Source organism: Mauremys mutica, chromosome 3, assembly GCF_020497125.1.
Source record: "Mauremys mutica isolate MM-2020 ecotype Southern chromosome 3, ASM2049712v1, whole genome shotgun sequence".
Lineage (NCBI taxonomy): Eukaryota > Metazoa > Chordata > Testudines > Geoemydidae > Mauremys > Mauremys mutica.
In genome coordinates, this window is record NC_059074.1 from 41,771,514 (window position 1) to 41,789,382 (window position 17,869).

Genomic DNA, 17,869 nt, shown 5'->3' on the forward strand with positions numbered 1-17,869 from the left:
AAACCCACTAAGAGCTGTTAAGAATGTAAGCTTTAGATATTCAGGTGAGAGGTATCTTTTTAGATACCTTGATAGATAAGGTAGATTCAGGGCAGCATTTGGTCCTAAAATTCCAGCCAAGATTCCGTGTGGAAGATATAACTCTACACCATGCTGTCAAGGAATTAAAATTTCAAAATTGGAACTGCTGAAATGTAAAGGAGACTTCCTCATGGTCTGTTCTGCTTTTGTCGGTCAGCGAGGAGGGAAGGAAGCACAAGGCAGGACCGCTTCTCAAAGTGGGAGAGTACCAGTAGTGAGAAGAGGAAGGTTTGTTTAGGCATTGACTTCGGAGGGTACTAAGCAATGTTCGGGAGGCCTCAGCATGCTGGCTGGAGCAAGCTGTTAAATGTTTTAAAAAACTGAAATCAGAACAGGAGCAACAACTGAGCCACTGTGAAAATATTGAGAAGTTTTCCCAAGTCTTGTTTAACGCATGTGTCGTCTCTGAGATGTGACTATAAAAATGGCCCTGTTTTATTGTTTTATTGTGCAGGGAGGGATAACTCAGTAGTTTAAGCATTAGCCTACTAAACCTAGGGTTGTGAGCTCAATACTTGAGGGTGCCATTTAGGGAACTGGGGTACAAATCTGTCTGGGGATTGGTCCTGCTTTGAGTAGGGGGTTGGACTAGATGACCTCCTGATCTCCCTTCCAATCATGATATTCTATAAGCATCTCACAAGGATTTCTGTATCAAATATTTTTAGCATATAGGTAAAGAGATTTGACCTTTTGCCTAACCGCAGGCGATGCAAACTCAGCTTGGGTTTTAAAAGCCAATCTCCATGCTCTGCATCTCAAGCATCAATAGTAGAAAAGATTCTAAAGACCAAATTATGCCTTCACTTACACTTGTTTTACAATTCTGCCCTGAGGGCATGATCCAGTGTTCACTGATGTCAGTGGGAGTCTCTCCATTGGCTTTGGATCAGGTCTTTAGTGACATCCAGGCATGTTCATTGGCTTTATAGGCAGTCACACTGATGCAAGCCTATGCCACTTTCTATCTCCCTTCCTCTTTGCTGTATAAGTGGAGTGGAGCTCAATGGACCACATCCAACAGTGGAGGGTTGTGAGAAAGGCCAGGCAGCATGTACTTCCTCCCCTGGATAGCTGTCTATCTCCTTCTAAGTTACTGCTATAAAGGCCAGCTCTGTGCAGGTTTGGATATCAAGGGCATGGCCACGGAGCACGTGGGAATGGGGAAAGCGATGCTTCGCAGCTTGTAGCCTTGCAAAGTCATTTGGGAGCTACCATACTTAATATATTCTACAGAGATTCCCTTTGTGGCTTTTCTAAATCAGGCGGGATGGTCTGCCCCTCTGTAACTGCACCAGTCTGTCTGTAACAGGAGTCAACGTAGTGGCGGCTCAAGATCAAAACTGGAAGTAGAGCCCCATTGTGACACCCTGGAATCCCCTTATTCACCACTGTCGTACAGGATCCATTTTGCATAAAGTATGCCGTGTGAGGTGTCATTCTAAAAGTCTTGATCTGCTAGACATTAATATCTCATTGGATTATATATGCTATCATTGGATGTGAAGTTATGAAGTTTGACTATGTATGTGTTACTGAAACATGTTGTGAGGTTGAAAACACCCACAAGCAGCCTTTCAGGCACAACAGTAAAAAGGCCAAACAGTGTTAATGGCTTACTAAGGAAATGCACACAAGCACCAGGATTACCCCAGGAACTGCATACAATAGAAACTTCTCAGAGATAGCACTACACAATGGGAACTGTTTGACCCAGGCCACTGTAAAAGAGCTTTCCAGCAAGTGGGAAAAGATATAAAAGGGGGGGAATGACATCATGATGGTACCTCACTCTTCCTACAACAACACACTGGGAAACACCTCAGAAAAAAAAAAGACTGAATTGGAGGAAATGATGGTCCTAGGCTGAAAGGATTTCTAGCCTGTGTATGAAAACCTGGGAAACCCAAGCTGCAAAACAAAGGCAGCTTGTGCCTTAAGAATCTGCCAGCCTGTTTATCACTCAGGGTGAGAATTTTCTAAATAATATTCTACTTATCTAGTATGTTAAACAAAACTGCAAACTGAGTTTATTTACTAGGTAATCTGCTTTGATCTGTTTATCACTTATAATCTATCTTTTTATCGTTAATAAACATATTTTATGTTTTAATCCAAACCAGTGTGTGTTTGACTAAGGAGTCTGGGGAAAATCTCAGCTTGGTTACCACAAGTGTGCATGGTCCTCTTCACATTGGGGGAGAGGGAGACTTGGTATTAAACCCATATACTGGCCAGATTTGAGCAGGGCAGGATGGTACTGCTCTGCGGTCCTAGGCTGGTGGTTAGAAAGCCTGCATGTAACTGCAGCTGGGTGTGTCCCTACCTGTGTGAATGCTGGTGAAAGTGCAAGCTTGGAGGGCTTTGCAACTTGTCACAGCAGCACAGCTGTGTGAGGGAGCCCAGGCTGGTGAGTCAGTGGGATCAGTGGTATGCCAGTTCCAGGTGCCACCCTGGGGGGAGTTTAGCACATTTTGTAACCATGAGGAGTTATGGGTGTGATAATTAACTGCAGACATTGCTGTTGGTCTGTTCATTTAAATGTGGTGGGGTGCCTTCTCTAATATTTGGCTGTGGAGGTGATTGCTGAAATGTGTGTCACATCCTCTGGGTGACTAGAGCAGCTGTCTTTGCTTGAATCCTTCCAGACAGAAGTTGATTGAAAGAGATACCCTTGAAAAGGTGCTAGTCAAAATTTCAGATTCTGGTCTAAATGTGGATCTGTCACCGAAGCCCTTGAAGCTGCTGACTAGTGCATGGCTGTGCTGTGTTTCCAAATAACACAACCCACCCAGAATACTGGCTCTAGCTGGGAAGTTATTGAAATCAGAGCCAGACATCACTTTGGGGGGTGGGGGGGAAGAGAAATTTCCTTTATTAATCAAGGTGTCTCTTGCCAAATGATGGAGGCTTTGCGGCTGATGAGCTTTATCCCTGCTCAGCTCCAGGTTCCGGAGGCGGACTGACAACCTGGAGAAGCTGGCCTTGTGAGCTCATTCTCTGGAAGGAAGGAGCTCCAAAGCTGGGTGCACTCTGGAGCAGACCTGGAGATAGTGGTTTCCCCAGGAATTGAAATTAGGGAGGGAGTTTGAATTTACAATGGGGGGGGGCGCGTTAGAGCCGATGAGATAGATAAGAGATATGAATAAAGTAAATGTTTTGTTAGGATAATGCAAGTTACACCAAAACACATAACAGGTCAAGATTTCTAAAAGATCAATTTAATTTTTTTTTAAATGTACTTTTGAAAAGTAAGCCATCATGGGATAAGAGGGAAGTCCTCTCATAGATCAGTAACTGGTTAAAAGATGGGAAACAAAGGGTAGGAATAAATTATCAGTTTTCAGAATGGAGAGACGTAAATAGTGATATCCCTGAGGGGTCGATACTGGGACCATTACTGTTCAACATATTAATAAATTATCAGGAAAAATGGGTAAACGGTGAGTGCAAAATTTGCAGATGATACAAAACTATTCAAGATAGTTAAGTCCCAGGCAGACTGTGAAGAGTTACAAAGAGATCTCACAAAACTGGGTGACTGGGCAACAAAATGGCAGATGAAATTCAATGTTGATAAATGCAAAGTAATGCACATTGGAAAACAATCTCAACTATACATACAAAATGAAAGAGTCTGAATTAGCGGTTAACACTCAAGAAAGATCTTGGAGTCATTGTGGATAGTTCTCTGAAAACATCCACTCAATGTGCAGCGGCAGTCGAAAAAGCAAACAGAATGTTGGGAATCATTAAGAAAGGGATAGATAAGAAGACAGAAAATATCATATTGCCTCTATATAAATCCATGGTACATGCACACCTTGAATACTGTGTGCAGATCTGTTCACCCCATCCCAAAAAGATATATTGGAATTGGAAAAGGTACAGAGATGGGCAACTAAAATGATTAGGGGTATAAAACAGGAAGAGAGATTAAAATGACTGGGAATTTTCAGCTTAGAAAAGAGACGACTAAGGGAGGATATGATAGAGGTCTATAAAATCTTGACTGGTGTGAAGAAAGTGAATAAGGAAATGTTATTTAATCCTTCATATAACACAAGAACTTGCAGTCACCCAATGAAATTAATAGGCAGCAGGTTTAAAAAAAACAAAACAAAAGGAAGTACTTCTTCACACTACATAAAGTCAACCCATGGAACTCTTTGCCAGGGGATGCTGTGAAGACCACAACTATAACAGGATTAAAAAAAGAACTAGAGAAATTCCTGGAGAATACGTCTATCAGTGGCTATTAGCCAGGATGGGGAGGGATGCAACACCATGCTCTGAGTGTCCCTAGCCTGTTTGCCAGAAGCTAGGAATGAGCAACAGGGGATGATCACTTGATGATTACCTGTTCTGTTCATTCTCTCTGAAGCACCTGGCCTTGACCACTGTTGGAAGACAGCATACTGGGCTATATGGACCATTGGTCTGACCCAGTATGACCATTCTTATGTAAAAATTAATTATAATAATAAAAATGTTTAGTACAGAAACTCCCCAACATAATGACCTCCAAGATAGCAACGATGTGAGATAACAACCTTGGCAAATAATGCATTTTAAAAATCTTGGCCTACTAGGAAACATATTTATATGTTTCCATTCCCAGTCACAAATCTAGCATTCTGGAGCAAAGTCACTAAAATATAGTCTAACAAACAAATGTTTATTTAATATGCCCCTCACTTTTCCCTCTACCACACCTTGGTCAGTAGAGACTCAGAGTTCAGAGGTGCTTTCACGTGAGTACACCTCCCAGGTGAGGGGCAAGAAGGCACCTTGCTCCTTCCTCCAGCTGCTCACTGTTCACTCTGGCCACTGCTGTTTGTTATGCCACCATTCACTCCACCACTCTGTTGCTAATGGCCCTGCACAGTCAAGTTCTGCTGCCAAATAGGACCACTGTGACCGCTATGAGTTGGTCTCTTGAGGTCCCACCCAGCTCTCAGTGATTTCAGCTGAGCTCTCAGTGGGGGAACCTCACTGCTAGTGCAGTCTGGGCCACAGAAACACTATCCCCACAACAGGGCTAAGCACTTAGACCTGATTATCAGTGATTTCAGCTGCAGTGGTCACTTAACAGAACAAAAGACTATCTATGGAGCCTAATTAGCTCTGTCTTTAAACAGGGGAGAGGGACAGGCCCCCTCTCTCTTGATGCCCTCAATCAGCACAGACTAAGTACAGTTCTACTTCCCTTTACTCATACTATAAGAACAACATTTCATTCCCCCCTCTCATTCAAATGATTTGTAACCCAATCCCAGCCAAAATCTATCACTTGGGCAGCACAGCTCTGTTTGCTGGATACCTAGGTAGATTAGGTGTGAATGTAAATACAATCTGGTCCTGAAGCCTTTCCCCCCAGCCCCCAGCTCATCACTAGCTGTCAGGGAGAGCTCATTTAGACTTTGCTTACAAATCATCATTTGAAATTATTAGGTTGGCCAACATCACTGAAATGAATGCACTGACATTGTCAGAAAAAAGCAACAGCTGTATAAGGAAGCTGGTCTATGTTCATACTTTTCAAATGTATTATACTTTTTCAGATACACATATTTTATCACACACTGTATATGCTTTTAAAGTCTGTATTAATGGTTTTTTATTTCAATTCAAATTTCCAGTCACAAAACTGGGGGGGGCGGGGAGTTTGGGGAAATTCAGGGGGGTGTAGGGAAATCACAGCCTGGCGATGTTGACAGCTCCCTCCCTGCCCAGCTGTGCACAGAGGAGCAATTAGGCGGGTCACGTGCCCCGGTAGGAATGTGGTGTCTGCAGCGTTTGCGGAGGGAGAGAGAAAGGCCGGTCTGTAGCCTTCCCCGCCCCTTCCAGCTGCCGCACCGAGACTGGCAGGAGAAGGAGCCAACAGGGCGGCGGAAGGGCTCCCGGCCCCGCCAATCGTAGGGAGGCCAGTCCCAGGGTTCCACGCCGGGGTGGGTTGCGCTGCGCTGCTCTGTAAGAAATTTGATCTATTTAAAAAAGGGGCGAACGAGACAATCGATCCTGCAGCTGCAGCAGCGAGGAGGAGGCGGCTGCGGCAGCTCCAAAGGTGACAGGAAACTGGTGAATTTCAAAATCAGCAGCCGCTCTCAGTGCGTGTCGGATGGTGAGTGGTGCCCGGGACCAGCTCGCTTAGTGTGGGTGGGCATCTCGCGGGAAGCAGCTCTGTATGCAGGGAGCGGGGTGGGTGTAAGATTGGGGCGAGGGGAGAAAGTTTAGTGACGTGTCTGAATAGGGACACGAACTTATTTTGCGGACAGGATGGCATCCCCTTGAAGATGGATGTCTGAGGTCCTTCCTCCCACTCCAACCACACATACGCTCTCTCCCCTTGCGTGGAAAAGTTTAAAGCTTGTTGTAATCGAAGCCTTGCCCTTGCATTGCTTCGTGGATAAGTGAGTGTGTCTTAAATCATGGCTTGTGGGCCTGTGTCGCTTCTTTTGCTTTCTAAAATAGCCGTGGGACTGAGTTGCCTTCAGGATGGGCACACGCAAGAACACCAAACCAAAAACACATTGCACGTCAGTGTTCTGCGCTCATCAGTTCTGTTTAAAAAAATGACACGAACAAGTCCTGCTTTGTTTCAGTGCAGGGTGTTTTGTATATTTAATTCCTAGCAAATCATCATCTACTTTCTTTTTGTTGATTTTTTTTCTGAATATATAAATAAATAGTGCTTCTCTGACACTGGAGTTCTGGGGATACCCTACTAAATTAAGGCTTTAGAGAAGAATGATCACTTTTTTCTGTAGAAATGAAAAACCCAGCCCTTTTGAAATCAGGTTGAAGATAGTTTATTAAAAGCGGGGGGGAACCTTTTCAGAGAGAAAGTACTTGTGAGCTGTAGGATGATTGGCAGACAGGTGGATGCTCAGAGACCCCCATATCTTTCAACTGAGACTTATCTCCATTTGGGAGTTAAACTTTTCATGCAGTTTTAAAGACTGCTCATTTATGTTTTGGCACCTTTTTTCTTTTGTACATTTTTAAAAAGTCAAGCACATTAGACCAGAGGACACATTCATGTCCCTAAAATTGTAGTTTTTGTGAATTTCTTATATTGTGCTTAAAACTTCCAGTGAGCTAGAATTCATGTGTATTCTAGTTGTCTTGTGGTGTAAAATAATAGAGAAGTAATTGCAAATCTTCTGGGTTGTGGACAGCTGGGTTTAAGTTATTTCTAAAAACAATCACCAGTGTGCATGAAGGAGTAGGAGAAAATTTGTTTGTATTGTTGCTTTCTTGTATTTGTTTCTATTAGGACATGTTTTACCCGCATAAACCTTGCTCACTTATTTTTGTAATGACAATGATGGCAGGTACTACTTTTCTAGACTAGCAATATTTCTGATGTATGATAAGAACACAGAAGAAACTATTTTCACTGATTTTTGGCTGTAAGGTAGCAAGTGCTCAAGATGCAGTTAAATGTGTATGCTTAGATTTATTAGCAAAAAATATATATTCTCCAACTTTGGGGTTCTGCCCAGTTTTCAGATTGGCACCCACAAATCACATAGGAGTGATTAATAAAAAATACAATCTTCTTGAAATTATTTTTATCACTTTAGGCTCACTGTTTTTATTTAACAGTGTACTTGTCCAACATTAGCTTTTTGATAGGCAATTCAAATCAATGAAGTTATGTAAAACTAATGAAAAATATGAATAGTTATAATATGGTCAAACAATTCCTTCCATATACAGAGAGACAAGGTAGATGATGTGAGAAAGTATTTCCTCCTGGGACCAACACAGCTACAACACGGCAACCCACAGCATATAATCAATATTTCCCTTGACTTCTTTATAGTTGAAATTTTTGGATACAGAAGCAATCCCATAGTGTGTGTGATCTCAGAACATGTGCTTTATAGATGATGACTTGCTCTTTCAATATTAGATCAGACTGTGGTCCATCTAACTCAATATGGTGACTTCAGCAGTGGCCAGTACCACGTGCTTGGGAATAGACAATTAGGGAATAACTTGCCCATAGGAAAAGTTTCTTCCTACCCCGATCAGTAAGTACTAGGCTTGGGTCCTGAGGCATGAGTCTTTATATCCTTCATAAATTTACTTCAGTACAACTGTGGATGTTTTTATTCAGTACTTCTTATGAATCCTACTAAGATCTTGGCCACAGTATCTTGTGGCAGCAAGCTCCAGAGGTGAATCAAGCTAGGTATAAAAATGTATTTCCTTTTACCTGTTTTAAATTTGATGCTTCTTAATTTTACTGTTATACTAAAAATGATTTTTCCTCTTCTGGTGTAAATCAGTTTTATTAGTGGAATAGGAAAATGTCATAACTATAAACTTATTCTTGTAAAGAAATGGGATATTTTCCAGAAGCCTCTGTTGTCTTTAGTAAACCCCGATTAGCCATGCTTTCTGCAGTAAAACCAAAGTCCTGCATTTTCCGTTTTGGACACGTAGTATATGTATTTCCTGCCTGATCCTGAGAGGTGCTGAGTACCTACAATTGCCATTGCAGCCAGCCACTTCTAGGAGAGTTGTGGTCATTCAGCTGCTATCTCCTCTGTATCAGGCCCTTCATTCTTTTCACTTGGGTAATCTGTTTGATCTTAGCTTTGATTATGACTTCAGGCATTGTTCAGTTTAATGCATCTTATCCCATTCCACCCACAGGCTCAGTAGCCCATGAACTGTTCACATGTGTAGCTGGTCAAGGACAGTAGTTCTTTAGACACCAACTTGACATTTGATATTTGTGAAGGTTGTACGCCCAGGTGTTTAACATTTTTAAAGTAGAGGTTAGCACAGCAGTACAACACGCTTTTCTCTGTGAGAAAATATCTGTGGATATTCTTTTTCATATCTGCATGCACAATATATAGCTAATTTAAAAAAAAAAGTCTGTAATTGAATTCCAAGTTACCTTTGACATCTTAAATGGCACCTTGGTTCCTTCTCTACAGTTCCGTGGTAGAACTAGAAGTATTCTATTTAAATGTTCTATCGGTAATCTTGCTAATTGTTTCACTACTCAAATGTGTAAAGTAATCCCTAGTATAATTATATCATTAACTCTTAAAGCAAAAGAGAATAGCCTTTATTCAAAAGCTATCTGCTGCGATGAAATAGTTATTATTTCAGTGGAGTGATCCCAAGGTTTAAAATAAAAGCTGAGCAGAGTTATAGCCTGCCAACTTAAGTGCAAGAGTGTAATAAGAAAAGCCAAAGAGGAGTTTGAAGAACGGCTAGCCAAAAACTCCAAAGGTAATAACAAAATGTTTTTTAAGTACATCAGAAGCAGGAAGCCTGCTAAACAACCAGTGGGGCCCCTTGACGATCAAAATTCAAAAGGAGCGCTTAAAGATGATAAAGTCATTGCGGAGAAACTAAATGGATTCTTTGCTTCAGTCTTCACGGCTGAGGATGTTAGGGAGATTCCCAAACCTGAGCTGGCTTTTGTAGGTGACAAATCTGAGGAACTGTCACAGATTGAAGTGTCACTAGAGGAGGTTTTGGAATTAATTGATAAACTCAACATTAACAAGTCACCGGGACCAGATGGCATTCACCCAAGAGTTCTGAAAGAACTCAAATGTGAAGTTGCTGAACTATTAACTAAGGTTTGTAACCTGTCCTTTAAATCGGCTTCGGTACCCAATGACTGGAAGTTAGCTAATGTAACGCCAGTATTTAAAAAGGGCTCTAGGGGTGATCCCGGCAATTACAGACCGGTAAGTCTAACGTCGGTACCGGGCAAATTAGTTGAAACAATAGTAAAGAATAAAATTGTCAGACACATAGAAAAACATAAACTCTTGAGCAATAGTCAACATGGTTTCTGTAAAGGGAAATCATGTCTTACTAATCTATTAGAGTTCTTTGAAGGGGTCAACAAACATGTGGACAAGGGGGATCCGGTGGACATAGTGTACTTAGATTTCCAGAAAGCCTTTGACAAGGTCCCTCACCAAAGGCTCTTACGTAAATTAAGCTGTCATGGGATAAAAGGAAAGGTCCTTTCATGGATTGAGAACTGGTTAAAGGACAGGGAACAAAGGGTAGGAATTAATGGTAAATTCTCAGAATGGAGAGGGGTAACTAGTGGTGTTCCCCAAGGGTCCTAGGACCAATCCTATTCAATTTATTCATAAATGATCTGGAGAAAGGGGTAAACAGTGAGGTGGCAAAGTTTGCAGATGATACTAAACTGCTCAAGATAGTTAAGACAAAAGCAGATTGTGAAGAACTTCAAAAAGATCTCACAAAACTAAGTGATTGGGCAACAAAATGGCAAATGAAATTTAATGTGGATAAATGTAAAGTAATGCACATTGGAAAAAATAACCCCAACTATACATACAACATGATGGGGGCTAATTTAGCTACAACGAGTCAGGAAAAAGATCTTGGAGTTATCGTGGATAGTTCTCTGAAGATGTCTACGCAGTGTGCAGAGGCGGTCAAAAAAGCAAACAGGATGTTAGGAATCATTAAAAAGGGGATAGAGAATAAGACTGAGAATATATTATTGCCCTTATATAAATCCATGGTACGCCCACATCTCGAATACTGTGTACAGATGTGGTCTCCTCACCTCAAAAAAGATATTCTAGCACTAGAAAAGGTTCAGAAAAGAGCAACTAAAATGATTAGGGGTTTAGAGAGGGTCCCATATGAGGAAAGATTAAAGAGGCTAGGACTCTTCAGTTTGGAAAAGAGAAGACTAAGGGGGGACATGATAGAGGTATATAAAATCATGAGTGATGTTGAGAAAGTGGATAAGGAAAAGTTATTTACTTATTCCCATAATACAAGAACTAGGGGTCACCAAATGAAATTAATAGGCAGCAGGTTTAAAACAAATAAAAGGAAGTTCTTCTTCACGCAGTGCACAGTCAACTTGTGGAACTCCTTACCTGAGGAGGTTGTGAAGGCTAGGACTATAACAATGTTTAAAAGGGGACTGGATAAATTCATGGTGGCTAAGTCCATAAATGGCAATTAGCCAGGATGGGTAAGAATGGTGTCCCTAGCCTCTGTTCGTCAGAGGATGGAGATGGATGGCAGGAGAGAGATCACTTGATCATTGCCTGTTAGGTTCACTCCCTCAGGGGCACCTGGCATTGGCCACTGTCGGTAGACAGATACTGGGCTAGATGGACCTCTGGTCTGACCCGGTACGGCCTTTCTTATGTTCTTATGTTTTGTTCTTATGCATTTGTATTATACCTAAATATTGGGATTTCCTTAAGATGTAAGGGAGGAGAGGGGAAAACTAGCAAAGGGAATGAGCAGCCCAGCTATGGAAAGGAAGGTAGTTTTTTAAAAATGCTTTGTTTTAGTCTTATCATAAAATAATGTAGAGCTTGATCCTGCAAGGTGCTGAGGGCCCCCTGCAAGATGCTACATGACCTCAACTTCCATTATTGCCAATGTAAGTTATGGGTACCCAATGCATCTGCTATCCACAATTCTACTCTAAGATGCAAAGATCAGTCTACCCCATTCACCTCCTCTCCATAAGCAATATACTTACTTTCTTGAGATGGGTCTGAGATTCTACCACCCAATAACCAGGTAGCTACCCAGACCTCTCTCACTTTACAAATACCCCAAAGTAACTCTCCAGGAAGCTGATTAGACACTCTGTGACCTAGAGGAGCTGACACATACATCCATTATATTACATTCTCATGGTTAATCATTTTTAAAAATAGAAAAGAGGCCAAATTCTTAACTGGTGTAAATCAGTGTAGCCTCATTTACTTCAATGACACTGTCAATTAACACCAGCTGACAAGAAGGGGTGAATACCAAGGGAGGAAAAATCACTTTTGTAGTGCTAATGAGGCCAGTGTAATCAAGGTGGTCCATTTCAAACAGTTGACAAGAAGGAGTGAGTATTCACAGGGAGAAATTAGTTTTTGTAGTGACCCATCCACTCCCACTCTTTATTCAGGACTAATTTGATGGGGTCCAGTTTGCAGATTAATTCCAGTTCTGCAGTTTCTCATTGGAGTCTGTTTTTGAAGTGATTTTTTTCCTTCCTTGGTGTTCATCCCTTCTTGTCAACTGTTGAGAATAGCCCACTTCCACCTTAATTGAATTGGCTTGTTAGCACTGACCCCCCCCCCCACTTGGTTAGGCAACTCCCATCTTTTCATGTGCTGTGTATTTATACCTGCCTCTGTATTTTCCACTCCATGCATCTGATGAAGTGGGTTTTAGCCCACAAAAGCTTATGCCCAGATAAATTTGTTAAGTCTCCAAGGTGCCACAAGGACTCCCATTGTTTTTGCTGATAAAGACTAACATGGCTACCACTCTGAAATATGTTATAAGGATGGCCCACACTATCCTAAGGATATAGGGACAGAATTACAGTTGTTTTGGCTATTTTGACTCTGTATTTCCATACTTCCAAGCTTTTATTTTTTATATCTAACCTTTGTTTTCAGTTTCCTGACTTCCTAAGATTAGATTTTTAAAACTGCAATGTTCTTTTAAAATATTGGGTTCCCCCCTTATGTTGTTTTTATGTATTTCATCCTTAAAGTCATTTATTCATTTTAACAAGTTTTTTTTTCCTTTGGGAATTTCCTTCTGTTGTAAATACTTATTTTGAATTTTTCCCTCCCAGGACACTTTAGTTTGTTATTGATCTTCAGACATTGATGGTATTTATCTATGCATCATCAAGTACTTATGCTGTGTAATATAAACACCACAGATGTTCCTGTTGTGAATTTTGATCCTGCTGGAGCCCCTATATGGCTTGTAAATATTTAAAAAGCTAAATCAAGCATGATAATGCTCTCTGGAGCTTAATGGTATGTACTTATGTTAAACAGCCTTATAACAGAAAATTGTTTACAACCTTAGATATGGAAAGGCTAGTGTCTTTCTATAATGAAGTAGACAACTTTTCTAGTGTTTAGAGGCAGATATAATTTTTCTACAATCTTATGTTTGTAGAGATCGTTTTTCATTAGCACCATGTTCTGAAGTGCTTAAGCCAAATTACCTTCATACCGAGATTATGTATTTTGATGAGATCTTTCTGGTTTGTTTGTTTATTTTTTCAAAGTCTCTTATTTAGAGCTACAATCAGCTGGATTATTCAAATATTTTTCATTCCTACAAAATTGAGGGCACTGTATGTGCTGAAGTAATTGGTATTGTGGAATTCATACCCTGCTTCATTGCTACACTTGGAGGAAGAGATTTTTCGTTCCGTTTTCTCTCACACAGTTTCTATTTTGCTTTAGACAATTTCAGATTTATTTTAAAATGAATAAATAGTTTCCAGTGGCAGATCCAGGTTAGAATTGCGTAAGTGACACCAGAACCCTTCTTATGCACTTGTTAACTAAGAACACTTTTGAAAGTGCTTTTTAGTCTTGTCTGACTGTTCATTTAACTACTGTACATGTGCCTTTTCTCAAGTCTAGCTCTTGTTTTGGTGCTGTTACTGCAGTGTGCCCTGAAGCAACTGTCCCATGCGAATGCATCATATGGAAGATGGACACTGTTAATTTAACAACTGTCAATGAAAATGTAAATGTCTTACTCTGAATTTTTACCATTTTCAAGTTGGTTGGTAACCCTGCAGCCCAATGGCAGAGTTACTAATGAGTGTTCCACACTTTTTTTTTTAAGGGGAATACATAGACATCTACAAGACAGCTCTTAAAACACCTATTATTTATGTACAGTCAGATTACTGATAAATGTACATGTGGGTTCACAGAATTTTTAAGTTCAAGTGATGATCTCTGGGTGTATTCCGCACATTGGTGCTTATACATGTCATGCACCCAAGTCCAGAAATTCTTCAAAGCAGTGTCCTTTGACCCACTCATGTGCAGTAGTTTTCTTCATGCTCCTGACCAAGGGCATAAGAGGCAGTGCAGGTCAACACCTCTCCAGTTCTTTCATACTGCTGCATGGCCTGAGTAGGAATTGTCCTTCACTCCACGCATAATCTGTAAAGTAAAATCTTTGTAAATAGTTTTATATCTTAGCTTAGTAGTCAGAGTTGGTATACTATATAGTTAGTATAGGATAGCTCCCTTCCCCTCCCCCCTCCTCCCACCCTCCATCAGAGGAAATCCTCACCATCCTGGAAAAATGCCCAGAGTCCCAAGATGCAAGAATTGTGTCTCCTGCCCTTGCTCCTTCTCCATTACTGATGAGCATCAATGGTGCCTATATTAAGAGTGAGGCAAATATCTCTGCAAAGTGCAGTATCTGTCAATCCTTTCCACCCATAACTAGAGAGGCTCAAGAGTGCTAACTAAAAAAGTTGCTATGAGTCCTCACTCTGACGTGGGCCGGGAGACCTTATTCTCCCCGCGCCCCCCCACCCCGTACATTGGCCTCAACTGACCAGCAGTGCCCCTCCAAGCACGAGCTTTGGAGCAGACTCTTTACCACCAAAGCCCAAGGACTCCTCCTGTAAGGCTCTCCAGGAGAGTAAGGGGTACTCTCATGGGTGCAGGGGACTGTCCAGAAGAAATGAGTTTCCTTCCTGAGCTGTCACATATTGTACCCATGGAACCAGCTCTGCTGAAGAGCCCCAGGCTGAAGGGCAAGGCATGGGGGTGGGGGGGAAGGGGATCTGCTAATTCTGGTGGTGACTACAATACCAAAGCAGAAAGTCAGACGTTTGCCAGTCCCAGCTATCAATGCAGGTCTGGACTCCTCATTGGAGCCACCTCATTTATCCAGAAACTGTTTGGCTGTGACAGACAAGCCACATCCTTCAGGCATCTCTGCTGGAACTCCCTGGACTTTGAGCTGTATTGAGACAATTGTAATACTGGAGGATATATTCCTCCTCTACTTGCAATCTCCACTCCTTTCAGGCCCTGCCCTCCTGAAGGACTTCCTTAATCTGGAAGAGGAATCGTTACTGGTTTCTCAGGAACAGTTCCATCTCCACCCATCAGGCAGGAGCACCCTGGTACCAACAGTACCACTGCTACCGATGGGATCATCCTTTGGAATCTGAGGAGTCAGAAGAGATAGTTGCACCAGTATCTCCGCACAGGAACCCTGACAGACAATTCAGAGGCTTTACTTACCATCCCTCCAGATATGACCCCCGACATGAACAGCAGATACTGATTCCCTTAGGGTCACCATGACCAATGAACCCTTTCTCCTGGCCTTATCAGGGCCTTTGGGGCTCATCTGGCAGGCACGCAGACCCTCCCTCCGCCCAGAGTCCTACTGTTCTTTCCCTTCTCATAAGACCGTTCCATAGGTGTATGAGGAAGAAGAGCCAGAACCAGTTCTGCTGGTAGTAACGGTTCCAAAAGGGGCTTTCTCATCATCTCTGGATGATAGCATCACTCCTTCATTGCTTTCTTCACTGGAAGACCAGCATCAGTATCGGGAGCTGTTGCAAAGGGTCGCTAACGATCCATTAGAAGAGGTCCAGGACCTTCAACACTGGGTCTTGGACATTTTGTAACCACAGGGACTGACTGGCATGGCCCCTTCCAATTCATAAGGCCACATTAGAACCAGCCAGAGTGGTTTGGCACAAACTAGCATTTTGTGCCCCTACAGCAAAAAGATGTTTTGTTCCTGCCAAAGAAGCTGACGTCTTGTTTTCCCATTCTGCTCCTAACTTGCTGGTGGTACAGGCGGCTATGGAAAGAGCTCGGTCGCCATATCAGAAATCCATCCTGGCAGATAAGGGCTCTAGGAGTCTGGATCTCCTGAATAGTTGGGTCTGCTCTGCAGGTCTCCAATTTTGTACTGTAAATTACCAAGCATTATTAGCAAAACGTGATTTCAGCACCTATGTTGGGCTTGTGGACTTTAGAGACAAACTTCCCATGGAAGACCAAATCCAATTCTAGTCCTTTCTGGATGAGGGGAGCTTAGTAGCTTAGGTGGCTCTCCAGGCTGCCATAGATGCTGCCGATGCGACGTCCAGAAATGAAGGGACTCGTGGCTCCAGTTGTCGGGCTTTCCTAGAGAAGTCCAATAACCATCCAACATCTCCTCTTTTTAAGGAAAAGACAGACAGATCCTTGCATTCTCTGAAGGACTCAAGCCACTCTGCGATCTCAGGGGATTTATGCTCTAGTTCCCAGGAGGAAACACCAGAGAGTCCTTTAGACTACAACCACCCCACTTCACACTCTCCATATTACCAGCATTAGGGTGACCAGATAGCAAGTGTGAAAAATTGGGATGGGGGTGGGGAAATAATAGGCACCTATATAAGACAAAGCCCTGAATATTGGGACTGTCCCTATAAAATCGGGACATCTGGTCACCCTAACCAGCATCCACCTGAGTCTCTGTATAAATGACAGAGTATTCAGAGGTCCTGTTTCTTGGCTTCCTCTGCTGCCACAGCTTCTGCTTATTCCCAACTGTCAGCCAAGGGCCATTTTTGACAGTAGATTGAGACCGGCGTACCACCACTGTTGCCACCTACTTCCTTTCCAGTCATCTTTGGAGGCTCTTACTTTCTTCACCCACAGCTGGAACAAGATCACCAAAGACAATTGGGTCCTGGAGATTAGCCCTGATGGATACTCCATAGAGGTTTTTCCTTCCCTCCTCACAAACCACCTTCCCTATCCCCCTTAGGGGACCACTCTCATCAAGGGATTGTTCTCTAGGAAGTGGAATCCTTTTAAAGCCAGATGTGAGAGAATGTGTCCTGCCTCAGTACCAAGGGAGAAGGATCTACTCTCCATATTTCCTAATGCCATAAAACAGAGGGTGGAGACCCATCCTGGACATATACAACTCAACATCTTTATTCAAAAGCTGAAATTCAGGATGATTACAGTGGCATCTATAGTCCCATCCCTTCAAGAGGCAATAGGGTTCATGGCTCTTGACATCACAGATTCATATTCCCACATAAATATTCACCTATTTCGCAGGGAGTTCCTGTGCTTCATGGTTGGACACAAGCACTACCAGTTTTGCATGCTCCCCTTTGGGCTTGCCATGGCACCCAGAGTATTAACAAAAGTTTTCACTGTGGTAGCAGCCAAGATATGACACCAGGACTATATAGCATTTCTGTTCCTGGATGACTGGCTCCTGGTAAGTGAATCTTGTCAGCAAGTTATGTCAGCAACTCGATCTCTTCAGCTCCTTCTTGCTACCTTAGGCATTTGCATAAAAGAAGAAAAGTCTGCTTTGTCCCCACAATAATTTTTATAGGAGCATAGCTGGACTCAGTTTCTGTGAGAGCATTTCTCCCTGCAGACAGGTTTTACGCAATGAGCAACCTGATCTCTCGTGCCACCCGCAAATTGCAAACTATAGTGTGCTGATGTCTTTCTCTGTTAGGCCACATGGCCGCATGCCCCTATGTGAATCCACTTGGGCATCTTCAAGCTTGGCTCCACTCAACATACAGACCAAATAGTGACCGTATTGACTCATCACTTTTCCCAAAAACAATGTAGAGTCCGGTGGCACCTTAAAGACTAACAGATTTATTTGGGCCTAAGCTTTCCTGGGTAAAAAACCCCCCACTTCTTCAGATGCATGGAGTGAAAATTACAGATGCAGGCATTATAATACTGACACAAAGAGAAGGGAGTTACCTTACAAGTGGAGAACCAGTGTTAACTCCCTTCTCTTTGTGTCAGTATAATAATGCCTGCATCTGTAATTTTCACTCCATGGCATCTGAAGAATATGCCTAAATAAATCTGTTAGTCTTTTAGGTGCCACAAGACTCCTCATTGTTCTTGTGGATACACAGCTACCCCTCTGATACTGTTCCCAAAAGAGTTCTCACCTC

The 17,869-nt window shown here is 42.3% G+C and overlaps 1 protein-coding gene across 2 annotated transcripts in view; it reads left to right on the top strand.

The window, feature by feature from the left end:
• The first annotated feature begins 6,031 nt into the window (after positions 1–6,031).
• Positions 6,032–17,869, top strand: part of ARHGEF10 (Rho guanine nucleotide exchange factor 10) — a 184,889-nt gene continuing 173,051 nt past the window's right edge. Inside the window, exon 1 of one of the 2 annotated variants that reach the window (XM_045011710.1) lies at positions 6,032–6,205. The gene's annotated coding sequence lies outside the window, so the exon portion shown is untranslated. The remainder of the gene's footprint in view (positions 6,206–17,869) is intronic. The other variant, XM_045011712.1, reaches the window with a different exon arrangement.